Raw genomic sequence first — 13,766 nt, 5'->3', positions numbered from 1 at the left:
TTTGTATTTATTTATTTATTTTTATTTATTTATTTATTTTGACAGGCAGAGTGGACAGTGAGAGAGAGAGACAGACAGAAAGGTCTTCCTTTACTGTTGGTTCACCCTCCAATGGCCGCTGTGGCCGGCGTACTGTGCTGATCCAAAGCCAGGAGCCAGGTGCTTCCTCCTGGTCTCCCATGAGGGTGCAGGGCCCAAGCTCTTGGGCCATCCTCCACTGCACTCCCGGGCCATAGCAGAGAGCTGGCCTGGAAGAGGGCAACTGGGACAGAATCCAGTGCCCTAACTGGGACTAGAACCCAGTGTGCCGGTGCCACAGGCAGAGGATTAACCTATTGAGCCTCAGCGCTGGCCTACAAGGTGTTTTTGATGAAACTCGTGCCCTAGGTTTCTCATGCAGGTGACAGGTACCCAACTACCTGAGCCATCACCACTGCCTCCCAGGGTCTGCATTAGCAGGAAGCTCAAGTCAGGAACTGGAGGTAGGACTTGAACTCAGGTACTCCAACATGGAGTTTTCTCAGGCAGATTAGCAGAGAACTGAATCAGAAGTGGAGCAGCTGGGACTCGAACCGGGCCAGTATGGGATGCCAGCATTGCAGGCAGCAGCTTTACCCTCTACCCCACAGCATCACTGGATGGGTGGCAAGAACTCAGTTCCTTGAGCCATCACTGCTGCTTCCCAGGGTATTCATTGGCAGGGAACCAGAGTCAGGGGCTGGAGTCAGGGACCAAACCCAGGCACCCCAGATGTGGAATGTGCCAACTTACAGAGGGTCTCAACCTCTAGCCAAAATGCCCTCTCCACTGCAGGGGGGTTAATCCGCCTGCTACTCCAGTGTGGCACGTGGGCATGTTAACTGCTAGGTCAAACACCCACCCTGATCAAGCATTTTTTGGAACAGGCTCACTGGTTCTGAGTCCCTAGTCTTCTTTATACCAACCAGACTAATGTACCTGTACCCCAAAGGACATAATATAAAATAACTTCAAAAACATTTGATGGGGCCAGTGCTGTGGCGCAGCGGGTTAACACCCTGGCCTGAAGGCCAGCATCCCATAGCTCTCTGCTATGGCCTGGGGAAGCAGTAGAAGATGGCCCAAGACCTTGGGTCCCTGCACCCACATGGGAGACCTGGAAAAAGATCCTGGCTCCTGGCTTCAAATCGGCACAGCTCCTGCCAATTGGGGAGTGAACCAGCAGAAGGAAGACCTCTCTCTCTCTCTCTATCTCTATCTCTATCTCTCTCTATGTATGTGTGTGTAACTCTGACTTTCAAATAAATAAATAAATCTTTAAAAAAAAACATTCGATTACCCTCCTGTTACAGCCTATGGACATCCCACTGTTTCTTCACCTATAATTTTCTTTTGTTTTCCTTTTTTTTTTTCCTCACCTGTAATTTTCTTTTACTGTTTTGGAGTCTAATTTCAGCTTTTCATGAATCACCAGGAAGCCTGAAAGGCCTAAGCATATGACCTTTAAATGCCCATCAGTAAAACAGCCTAATTCCATGCTAAGCATTTTGCTTAAACACACCAAACCCCAGTTTCTTATTTACTTACCAAGTAGTACACAGCATGACACAAAGCTATCCAAGGCCCAGAGGCTCATCAACAGGAAGCAGATCATAGCACAAAATTGATACTGTCCTGCTTATTAATAATTTTTCAATATTAATAAGCCTTGTGGGTTCTCGCCACGTATTCAGAGACTTCTGAATACTGGCTCAAACAGACCAGACAACGTGGTAAGCTTTAAGGATTTTATTCAGTAAGAGAAATATGCAGGAGAGTGGGAGCTTTATTTAGGGGAGAAAGAGAAGTCTAGAAGCTAAGCTGGGTCCATACCAGGCAGAGAGCAGGCCAGGAGCAAGCCACGTGCAGCAAGCATGCAGGCAGGAAAGTAGGGAGCGGGTGCCCCGGCCATGGGCCCACGGGGCAACAGAAAAAAAAGGGAGGGGCCCACCATGTCCCAGGCCTGTTACTCACTCCCAAAGGGGAGTGGTTACGTAGTGTGATTGGCAGGTGGGCATCCAGGTGGGGTCAGGTGGGAACATGAGATCACACAGGGTGAAGGCATGCGCTTCCAGCTCACAAACCTGATCAATTTTTATCCTATCTGCCGGCCTACATCAAAATTGAAGCTTCCCAGATCCTCCTGGTGCCAAAGGACAGGGCCCTCCCAACCCCTGTGAGCTGCCCCAGAAGTGACCACAGCCAATGGCAGTGATACAAAGGCCACCAGAGGGAAATGAATGGAAATGGGGAGAAAGCAAAGAATGGGGAAGAGGGATGAACTCGTCCAGAAGGCCCCCGAAGCCTCCTGCAGAGAAGCTGACTCCCTCCACCCTCCGACTTCCACACTGCCCTCTTTACCTCTTTGGCCCAGAAACTTCCTGCAGGTATTTCTGAACTCACTGTCACCCATTGCTAAAACCACACCACGGTCAGCCTTCTGTACTGACTACTCCTCTGAACAGCACTGCCCAAGCCCCTAGTCCCTCCTCGGTTCAATCTCTGTTGAACTGGACATTTCCACACACCTGGCCCACCCAAACCCTTCCCTCCTGGCCCCCTAGGGTGAAGGCCAGCCCCACCCTACTCCCCTGCTGCCACCTCTTAACCTGCCCCTCTTCCTCCTCGCCCCTGTAGCACCATGCCATTCTGTCTCCCAGCGCCTCTGTTCAGTTCTCCCAGTGCTAGTCTGATGATGTTCATCGAAGGCAGCTGGGACTTCTGATGACTCAAGGAACTGAGTTCCTGCCACCCATCCAGTGGTGCTGTGGGGTAGTGGGTAGAGTCACCGCCTGCAATGCTAGCATCTCATACTGGCCCTGATTCGAGTCCCGGCTGCTTCATTCCTGATTCAGTTCTCTGCTAATCTGCCTTGGGAAACAGCCGAGGATGGCCCAAATGCTTGGGACCCTGCACTGAGCTCTGGCTACTGCAGCCATTAGAGGAGTGAACCAGCAGATGGAAGATTCTCTCTCTCTCTCTCTCTCTCTCTCTCTAATTTGGCCTTTCAAATAAGCAAATAAATATTTCTTAAAAAAAATAAATAAATGAATGAATACATAATGCCCTCCATTCAGAGGCAATTTAGTAAGATCCATTGTGATTTTTAAAAATGATTTATACAGATTGACCATCTCTGATCTGAAAACCCCAAATCCCACATGCTCGGAAATCTGACTCATTTTGCGTAGCATGTTGATACACAGTAAGTTTCAGCTCTTAGAGCATTTTGGATTTCAGATTTTCAGACTCAAGATGCTCAACTCAGCAGAGTGTGCCAATAATTCACAATGTGAGAAACTCCAAAATCGGAAACACTTCTGCTCCTGTGCATTTCAGATAAGAGATGCTGAACCTGCAGTAAAATCCAACATACACACCTTTAGAAAATCCTCTTAACAATAAAGGTCCCCGATCTAGTCTGCTGGGTTGCATTGCAGATTGAGTTTTCCACATAAAATAAAATGGTGAATGAAGAGAAAAGGAATAATTCACCCAATAAATTAATAAGCTGCAACATGATGCTGCCAGACCTAGCTCAGGTGCAATAGCGCCTACCTTAGGCATGAAATGTGTTGGAGAGATCAACAGCCCTGGGGCAATCGGCAGGGCTTCAGACCACCAGGAGCCTGTGGCTGGCCCCTCCCACTGCCTTGTCCATCTATCGCAGTGCACCACAGCTTTATTGGATCATCCCATGAAAAAGCTAGCGATTGTGAAGGCCTTCCCAAGTCCATTTCCTATGGCTTTTTGGTGGTTATAATGTATTTAGAAATATCAGTGCATGACATGCTAACTACACACACCCAGAACACACATACAAAGCTACTTGGCTACGGAGGCTGAGATGAAAATGCACATTCGAGGCATAAGGCGATTTCCTACCAGGCCTAGCATGAGAAAATTTAGCATGCTGTGAGCTCAATTCCCAAGGTAGGAATTAAGCACAAGGATTGACAATGAACATACTGGCCTTCAGCAAAAATCCCTGCTTCCCACCAAGGCTGACCTCATCAAAAACCACCAAGAAATTTCACACGCAGTGCAGGCACAGGAGAAGTGGCAGCTGGGAACAGAGGGCCATCACCAGACCCCAAGTCTCTTCCTCAACATCCAGGGCCTAGTGTAAGGGGTGGAGGTATTTCCCCTGCTTTGTGGCCTCCCTGCATCTACAAAACACCTTAGTCTTGAGGAATTATCCACAACTGAGGAATTCCCCTGCATCGGGAAGTCTGCCTTCCAGCCTAGAAACCAGACACAGGCCAAGGGGCACACATCAGGTGTGCCCAGATAACGTCAGAGCATTTGTGGGACACCGCGCTGTGTGGGTCTCCTCTCGGCAGTGTGGCAGGAAGCTTGTCCTCACACCCAGTGCACAGTGTCACAGCACAGGCTGTACTGTCCCCGCACAGGGACCAGCACCCATAGCAGCTTGCGCTGTTGGCAGCTCAGCCTCCTAACCTCTCTCTCCAGCTTTCCATCATCCTTCCCATATTGGGGAGAGGGGGGCGTGCTGGGTGTCTGCTAGCCAACACCCCAGTCCTCACCTCTACACACAGCCTCCTCCATACATCCCTGGCCACTGCAAGCCCGACAGACACACTGGCAGCAGAGGGCATGGGAACAACCCAGAAAAGGAGTCTGCACAGCCTGCATCTCCCAGGCTGTGTGGAGACGGAATTCAAGGGGCCCTGGGTACCTGATGCACGGTCAGCAAGAGGGCTGTGCTGGGCACAGGTTCCAACTGGGTACACCCTCTTGGCCACATAGATTCTACACCATTTTGAGGATGTGGTTGGCTGAGCTGCAGAGCAGAGCCCTCCAACACCCAGGACCTGTACCTAAGGGAAGCTCCACAGCAGCCATACCTCAGAACTCAAGAGGAGAGAGGAGGGGCTGCAGTGGGAGACTCTTCCTCCTTCCAGGGACCTGCAGTGGCCAAGCCCCCAGTATGAAATCTACAAGCCATTTATAAGTCATTCTTCATCTATTTGCTGTGACTATAGAAGAATCCCTGAGACTTGGTAACTTACAATGAGCAGACATTTGTGTGGCTCCTGATTCTGGGGCCAGGGACATCCAAGACCATGGGGCTGACATCCAGCAAAGGCCTCTGTGCTGTGTCACCCCATGGCAGAAGGTGGAAAGGCCTTGGGGCCAGCACTGTAGCATAGCGGATAAAGCCGCCACCTGCAGTGCTGGCATCCCATATGGGCACTGGTTCGAGTCGCAGCTGCTCCACTTCCGATCCAGCTCTCTGCTATGGCCTGGGAAAGCAGTAGAAGATGGCCCAAGTCCTTGGGCCCCAGCACCCACGTGGGAGACACAGAAGAAGCTCCTCGCTCCTGGCTTCGGATCAGCGCTGCTCCAGCTGTTGCAGCCAGCTGGGGAGTGAACCAGCGGATGGAAGACCTCTCTCTCTCTGCCTCTCCTTCTCTCTGTGTGTAACTCTGACTTTCAAATAAATAAATAAATCTTAAAAAAAAAAGAAGGTGGAAAGGCCAGAGAGGGCCAAACTCACTTTTACAGCAGCCACACTCCTGTGATCACAAACTCACAGCCACAATGCTGACATCTTCCCACTCATGACAGCACAGCCCTCAGGACCACACCCCTCCCACACTGCTCCCTTGGGGGTTAAGTTACCAACCTAGGGCCTTTGAAGAAATATTCAAACCAAAGCACCCACTTTCCACATTTCCACCTCCTACTAACGCATTCTTCTAGCTGCCCATAGACTCACAATACATCTACAACTCATTTACTCTCTCATCCTAAACAATAATCAGTGTGTGTGTGTGTGTGCGCGTGTGTAGATTTCATGTAGCTGGGAAATATTCAGAGGGTTACCCTCCAACTAATTTGAAATCCCCTAAAAGTGAATGTGTATGAGACCCTGGAAAATGAAAGTTAGATTCTTTAGTTCGTGGAATGTCACAATCTACATGTTCTATCTAAAAGCCAATGGAAATGTGTACAGGAATGGGTTCTAGTACTGAAACTGAGACCATAATTATGATGGTTTCCTGTTACTCCTTTGTTATAAGGATTTGAAAAGCTACAAAGCAGTCTTCAGTATTGTTAAGACCAAAAATGTCAGCTTAGAAGACAAGGTAAGAATAAATTTACTTACAAAGCCACAGAACCAAACACTTGTAGGAAACAGTTTAGAATGCTATCCTGACACAGCCCTTGCTCCTTAAACCAGAATTCACAAATCCCCTAAGAGAATCCACAGGCAACCCCTGTAGCCTCAGGTTCCACATCTTCAGATGCTGCATCCACTATGTCAACCAATGTGGATCGAGTATATTTCTTGTCATTATTCCCTAAGCAATGAAGAATAACAACTACGTACACGGCATTTTCATTAGCAGCTATTGTAAGTAATTTAAAGACAATTTAAAGTACACAGGAGGACATGCTTAGGTTTTATGCAACTACCAGTACATATGTGAGTGTATGCATATGCCATTTTACATAAAGGACTTCAGCATCCATGGATTTGAACACAGGTGAGGGATCCTAGAATCAGTTTCCCTGTGGATACCAAGGGACAATGGTAAACGCAGGCAGAAAACCCAGAGTCCACCTTATTGGGGTATTGATTTTACTCAATGGTCCAGGTTGAATAGGATTCACCTCCTAAAAACCTATACAGCTACGTAAGCTCTAATGTCTTAATATTAATGGTCAATTAAAGGGGGAAAATCCATCTATGTTGTTGTTGTTGTTGTTTAAAGATTTAATTATTTATTTATTTGAAAGTCAGATTTACTCAGAAAGAGAAGGAGAGTCAGAGAGAGAGAGAGAGAAGTCTTCCATCTGCTGGTTCACTCCCCAATTGGCTGCAATGGCCAGAGCTGCGTCAATCCGAAGCCAGGAGTTTCTTCCGGGTCTCCCATGCAGGTGCAGGAGCCCAAGGACTTGGGCCATCTTCCACTGCTTTCCCAGGCCATAGCAGAGAGCTGGATTTGGGAAGTAGAGCAGCCGGGAAGCGAACTGGCGCCCATATGGGATGCTGGCACTGCAGGTGGCAGCTCTACCTGCTACACCACAGCACCAGCCCCAAGACTCCATCTATTGATGGCATGTAAGAGGTGGAAGTATGTGAACCAGGAGGGCAGTCTAGCTTATCCTGGTCCTCACTCTTTTCTGACCCATCACGTGATCCTGCCTCCATGGATGCCAGACTGTGGGGCTGACTCATCCTGGAACCTGCAAGTGGGAGCTCAAAGAATTATTTTCTTTCCCAAAGAAGCTGCTCTCAGGTATTTGAGTTAAAGTAACAAAAAGCAGACTGATGAACAGGTCTATTTTTGTTTTCATACTAGAGCAAACATGGCTATCTTATCAAGTGGGAAGAAAAATCCCCATGATTGGTCTAAGATAAAACACCTGGCAGCAGAGAAATAGTAGGTCTGCACCTCTGGTGCTGGACTGAGCATTTACTTTCCATTTCCCAAGAGGCATTACCCTAAGGAATTGCACATGGCCATCTCTCTACAACCCCAGCCATGCCAGGGGTAAGCCTCAGGACTCTACAAAGTCCCACCACAGGGCAAGACGAACAAGCAGGGAGGGCCACACTCAAGATCGGGAAGGAGAAGACGGAAACAACCAGAAAGGGGACCGTGTGCTCCAGATGTGACTCAGCCATTTCGATTCTGCAGTAATTGGTAACACACACTGCTCCACATGCAGATATCCTAAAAGCCCTACTGAGTGTTCAGTTTGGCCATGGCTCATTTTTCTCCCAGGGTGCGCTTTGTGACATAGAAACCAGGAAAATCAGTCCCAGACTTACAGAAACTCACTCATTAACCCAGAAAGGCCAAGAAACACCCAGGCTGGTGACTGTCCCATCACAGATGAACCTCAGGACCGCTCAGGGCAGATGGATCTGGTTTATTTTTACCCACTCACCCTGGACAAGGAAAGTGGGCTTTCCTCAGCGACCATGCACAAGAGCATGGAGATAACAATAGCAATGGGGTCTCTGGTGTTGCTACGAAGTTTGTATTATTCATCTATGACAAGCTCACCAGATTGGTGGTTTCAACAAAGGCACAATGGTGAGGCTGGCTCTGTGGTGCAGCGGATTGAGGCCCTTGGCCTGAGTGCCGGCATCCCATGTGGGCACTGGTTCTAGTCCCGGCTGCTCCACTTCTGATCCAGCTCTCTGCTATGACCCGGGAAAGCAGCAGAAGATGGCCCAAGTCCTTGGGCTCCTGCACCCGCCTGGGAGAACTGGAAGAAGCTCCTGGCTCCTGGCTTTGGGCGGTGCAGCTCCGGCCATTGCGGCCAATTGGGGAGTGAACCATGGGATGGAAGACCTCTCTCTCTACCTCTCTCTCTCTCTCTGCCTCTCCTCTCTCTGTGTAACTCTGAATTTCCAATTAAAAAAAACTTAAAAAAACAAAAATAACAATTAGTCCAGGTGCATTTTGGATGCCTAGCTTAGACCTTGCCAGTGCCCTTCCACTTCAGGGCCCACTCCCAGGCGATGCAGACAAAGCAGTGGTTCTCAGCATTGTAGGGGCGGCACCTGAGGGAGTCCTCCAGAAACCACAGGGAAGAAAACACGTTGGGTGATCCTGATGCACTTGGTGTTGGAGGCCATGGGGGCTGGATATTTGGACCACTGCAAGGCAGTCCTGCTCAGTGCAGACTTGCCCCACCCTGCACGACCTCCAGGTCTCCCACAGACCCCCGTCCCAACAGGATCCACACTTGTAGTATTTGGAGCGTATCCCCTAACTCGAATCCACATTTATGTGAAATCCACACTGTTGGCACAATTTTCCTGTCGATGCTTTTTCAGGACTGCAGTGCAAACAGAGAAGACTGGTTTTTGGGTGCCATTTAGAACTTGGCCAGGAGTGATGCATGCTTCAGTGGTATCTGGCTGGGCACCATGACTCACTGGCTCCACACTGCAGCTGGAACTGTCACGTGCTAGGCTGTGGCGAGCCACATAAAGCACTGGGCAACCTCCCCAGGTTCTAGATTGGCTCAGCCCACGCATCTACGCAGTGAAATAGATCATTTTAATACAAATTGCTTTTATTTCTTTTTCATGCTTAAGGCGTTGCATTGATTTTTAAAAATCATGCTGTCGGTAACTTATTATATCAATATGGAATTAGAAGAGATGTTTTAAAACATTTACATGGTGGGGGTGTTAGATTGCTGATGTGTGAGACAAACTAATCAAAAGTGATAGCATCTGGGGGCTGGCACTGTGGTGCTGCGGGTTGTGCCACAGGTTGGGACACTGGATTCCCATACTGGAGCACTACTTCAAGGACCAGCCACTCTGCTTCTACTCCAGTCCCCGGCTAATGTGCCTGGGAAAGCAGCAGAAGATGGCCCAAGTGCTTGGGCCCCTGCCACCCATGTCGGAAACCTAGATAGAGTTCTAGGCTCCTGGCTTCAATTGGCCCAGACCCAGTGTTGAAGCTATTTGGGGAGTGAACCTCTCCCTATCACTCTGCCTTTCAAAAGAAAAAAGAAACTTCTTAAAGAAAGGGACAGCACGTGACTCTGCGCTTAGCTCCTGATCAGGAGTCACTGTGACATCTTCAAAGGTCTCAGGTTTGGGAGGCCAGATGTGCAGAGCCCAGACTGGCTTGACCGCTCCAGCTGAGCTGTGGTCCCCGCACTGCCCTTGAGGGGCAGGTCATTTTCAGAGGCAACCCAAACCTTTCTCTTTCCATCTCCAGAAGCAGGATTTTGGGAGAATGTGCCCCCCTTGGCTTCGTACCACTCTGCCTTGGTCTCTCCTGAGCACTCTGCTTTTGTCTTGAAGACACTGACAGCTCTGCCTGCCAGGGTTCCTCTCTGTCACTGAAGCAAGAAGGGGTGTGTGTGTTGTCAACCTGGGCTGGACCTTAGAATAACCTGGCAGCCTTCAAAACTACCCATGCCTGGCGCACCCCTCCTCCCCAGAGATGCTAATTGGTCTGCTCTCCACCCAGTCCTGGCCTTTCTCAGAGAGCCGTGGACAAGGCCCCAGGGCAGGCAAGGCTGGAGTGTCAGGCTGGACTCTGCATTTGCAGCTCTGCTTGGACAACTTGATAAGCACATGGGGCATCCAGGCTGACATTTTACACCTGTCACTTCATGCGCCACGGCATGCCCACTGTTGCTTTGCTTTCATCCTACTTTTAATGTGTGGCACCCTGTAAACCATTTCCAAAACAAGTAGGGATGGCAGAGTGTCTCCATGATGTTGGCACGTGCGTTCCCGTGGACATGCACGGAGAGGAGCCAGTGCACAGTCCAAAGGCATGCAGTTAGTAGGGGTCTTCGGCTCCTTTCCAGGACTCAGTCAGATCAGTCCTCCTGCACACTATTCCCACGCACTGCGCATGGACAGGAGCCTGTGAGCAGCGTCTCCTGGGGTTACAGCAGGCAACCAGAGGAGATGACACTGCTGACTCAGCAGATCCTCATCCTTACCCCCAGCCAACCCAACAACTGTGGAGAAAGGAAAATGAAAAAGAAGCACCTGCTCATAGCAACAGACGAGTAGCATCGTGGGGTTAGGCTATGGCCAATGAGTCACAGGTGCCCCTGACAGTTTCTCTCCTTTCAAGTGGTAAGTTCACTGTGATCCACCATGCAGCCTAAGAACGAGCAGCTCTCTGCACATCCTCACCCCTCCACCACCCACGGTAGTTTCACTGCCACGGGCCAGCTTTCCCTCTGATGAAGGAGATGCTTCCTTCATAGCATCTCCACTTCCAGGGAGACACCTGCCTCCCACTGGTGCACCCCAGCAGCGGATCTTCCATCTGCCCTGGTGCACACACATGGCTGAGCCACACCCCTGCTATTTCTGAAGGGGCCACAGAGCTCCATCTGTGGCCACCACAGGTGTCCCCCGAGCAGCCCAGGCACCCCCACCCTGTGAAATGAGGCAGATTTCAAAGAGTCCCCTTCCCATTCACATCCACAAGAGCACAGGGACTTTTGTTTTATTCACTGCCCCTTCCCCAACACTTGCTACAGTGCCTGGCACATAGGAGATGTTCAAGAAGCACTTGTTCAACAAATAAGTGAATCAGTCCATAAATACATGGTGTTTCACCAATCACATCCACCCCCAAAGACCCCACTGTCTACTCTAGCACGAAAGTTAATATAGGAAACACACACATAGTACACAGTGGAATACCAAAGGGGACATCAGAAGAGAGACCGGATCAAAAGAGGAAAAGATGCCAGCAGCTGCCGAGCTGCTGCCGTGCGGAAGGGAGTAGCAAATGTTGCCCACACCAGCGGGGCTTTCCTCAGCTCGTGTTCAGGGAGTTTCATCTTGTACATCCTCCTTCCAGAAGCATGGCACTAAGCCAGGCAGCCCAGGCCTCATGTTGAATGATGGACAGACCTGGGCTCACCTTTAGTGTCAGCGTATCCATGGCCTCAGTTCACAGCATCCCTTGCTCAGTTCCTAGGAAACAGAGCTAAACCCATTGAAACGCACCTCTGAGCATCCCCTACCCCCAGGAAATGCTCAGAGAGATGCCCCTGGCAGGACTGGGTGTCCACTCACCCTGCACAACAGCCCTCCTCCCTTGGGGCAGCCCGGCCACTGTGGGAGCCATGTGACACAGTGTCAACACTCCAGGATTGGAGTCCAGAGACTCTCCTTCTCCATGCTGGTCCTCCAATACTTAGTCACATCTCTAAGCTTTTCTGCTGGTATAAAACAAAGCAATAATTGCACCTATCTCGCAAGATTGCTGGGAGGATAAAAAAGCAGAGTGTATAAAGGGCCTTATAAACTGTCCAGTGCAAGGGCATCGTGGGTGTAAACAACCAGTGTCTTCCCAGTGTTTACCTGATTGTAGTTACCATACCCAGTGTCATTCTTCATCTGGAGGGGAAACAACCCACCCTCGGCAGAGCCTTTAAGACATTCACCCCTCATCTTGTTAAGGAGACTGGCTCTTTGGAGCCCAAACCCTTAGGACCCTTTCAGACCCTGTTCAGCCGCCTAGAAGCAAGATACGCAGGGGGCACGCACACACACCTCTAAGGATCTGCAGAACCAAAGCCAAGTTCCCCCAAGGAGCCTGGATAACCCATACGTGGCTTCACACAGGAAACACGCGCTGAGATTTAACCACCATCGCCCTCTTACACAACAAACCCCGGGCACCAAATGTAACTTGGGGAGGAGGCTTTAGGGCGCCCCGCAGAGCCGGGCCCTTCCCCCTACCCCAGCCAAAGTGTCAAGGCCGCTGTCAGTCCCTACTCGGACCCCAAGCCCCTAGCACCGCGATTTTCTCCTCCTACCTGAGCGAGCCCCGCTGCGGGGGCATGCGAGGATCGGAGCCCGGCTCAGCCCGGAAAGATCAGCGGCCCTGGGAGCCGATGAGGGTGCTCCGGGGCGCGGGGGCACGACGGTCACATTCCTGCCACTCCTGGGGGCGCGCGGGGCAGGCAGGCGCCTCGGTGGCCCAGGCCCCGCCGCGCCGCGCGCTCCGAGTCGGATCCGGGCGCCGGGCAGGAGCTGCTCCCGCCTTCGCGGTGGAGAACGACCGGGCGCGGCTCCGGCTCCCCGGCTCCAGCCCAGCCGCGGGGGCAGGGAGCGGGCGGGCGGAGACGCGGGGCGGGGACAGAGCGAGCTGGCAGGCTGCTCCCACGAGTGACCTCCCGGGCGAGCAGACGAGACTGGGCTGCCTGTTCGCATCCCCCGCGAGCCCGGCGCTCCTGCCCGGGGTCCCGCTGACGCCGGGGCATCCGGAGGCTGCTCGTGCGCGCTTCCAAACCACAGCCTGGGAAATCGAGGGGCCGCGGCGGGCGTCCCATAGAAGCCGGTTGGCACAGCTCACCTGTCACCTCGCGACTCCGCTAGACCTCCGGGTGCGAACTGAGCTGCCCACCGGCGGGGCGTCAGATCCGGAGACCCCTGTTAACACTGCTGCGCCTTCCCACTGGCCTTTGAGAACCAGGTCACTAATTTTCTGGTAGCTCAGTTTCTTCTTTTGTGAAAATGGATTCTAACAGCATCCATCTCACCGAGTGTAGGAGAGATTAGATGAGCTGGTGCGTGTCACCCAGTGGCCGGCACCCTAGGACAAGTGTTAGCTGCTAGTTCTACTGTGATTGCTAAATAAATCAGTTCACCTGCTGTGCAACCATGCTATCTGACTTGGGTCCAGACCCCGATGCTTCTTTAAGCTGAAGAGCCGCTTACTCCCACCCACTCACTCGGCTCTGGGAGAACTGACAGCCAGCTAAGTGCAAAAATGGCCAAAGTCATATGGCCAGGCCAGGGCCTGGCAGACTCTCACCTAGGACTGGGTTAGGGGGAGAGGGTGACACTGGGGTCCCAGGTGCAGCTCTCTTGGGCTCCAAGCCCAGCAGCCCTGGAACTTAAAACCTGTTCTATTCCTAGAGCATGAAAGCTGCTCTCCTCCTCCTATCCGTGGCCCTCCAGTCCTCACAGGCCATCCTCCAAGGAGGTCCTGGGTGGGTGATGCTGGCTGGTTTCCTTCCTTCCTTCCGGGACACACCGCCCCTTCCTGCATGTCTCCCAGGCTGGGCAGGCTCCTGTTTCCCCGACCAGTTCCTCGAGCCCCCCTCTCCCTTCAGAAAGTCAAGGATGGAGGTGGAATGGGCTGCAGCTGGCTGGGACAGCTGCCGATTGGAGGGAAACGTGGAGGAAGGACCAGCAGTCACTCATCAACCCCAAAAGCTGGCTTGTGGTCTGCTGCGATGACTGTTTCTCATTT

At 51.5% G+C, this 13,766-nt stretch overlaps 1 protein-coding gene across 4 annotated transcripts in view; it reads right to left on the bottom strand.

Annotated features, from left to right (window-relative positions):
* The window catches only part of IL1R1 (interleukin 1 receptor type 1), a 79,792-nt gene that overhangs the window by 31,647 nt on the left and 34,379 nt on the right, over positions 1–13,766 (bottom strand). Inside the window, exon 1 of one of the 4 annotated variants that reach the window (XM_062210019.1) lies at positions 12,325–12,458. The exons of the other annotated variants lie outside the window; for them this stretch is intronic. The gene's annotated coding sequence lies outside the window, so the exon portion shown is untranslated. Of the gene's footprint in view, positions 1–12,324; positions 12,459–13,766 lie in introns of those variants that run through there. 4 annotated transcript variants of the gene reach the window in all.

Source organism: Lepus europaeus, chromosome 13 (genome assembly GCF_033115175.1).
Source record: "Lepus europaeus isolate LE1 chromosome 13, mLepTim1.pri, whole genome shotgun sequence".
In the NCBI taxonomy this organism is placed as follows: domain Eukaryota; kingdom Metazoa; phylum Chordata; class Mammalia; order Lagomorpha; family Leporidae; genus Lepus; species Lepus europaeus.
Note: the sequence above shows the minus strand (reverse complement) of the source record. Positions and strands in the feature narration are given on the sequence as shown.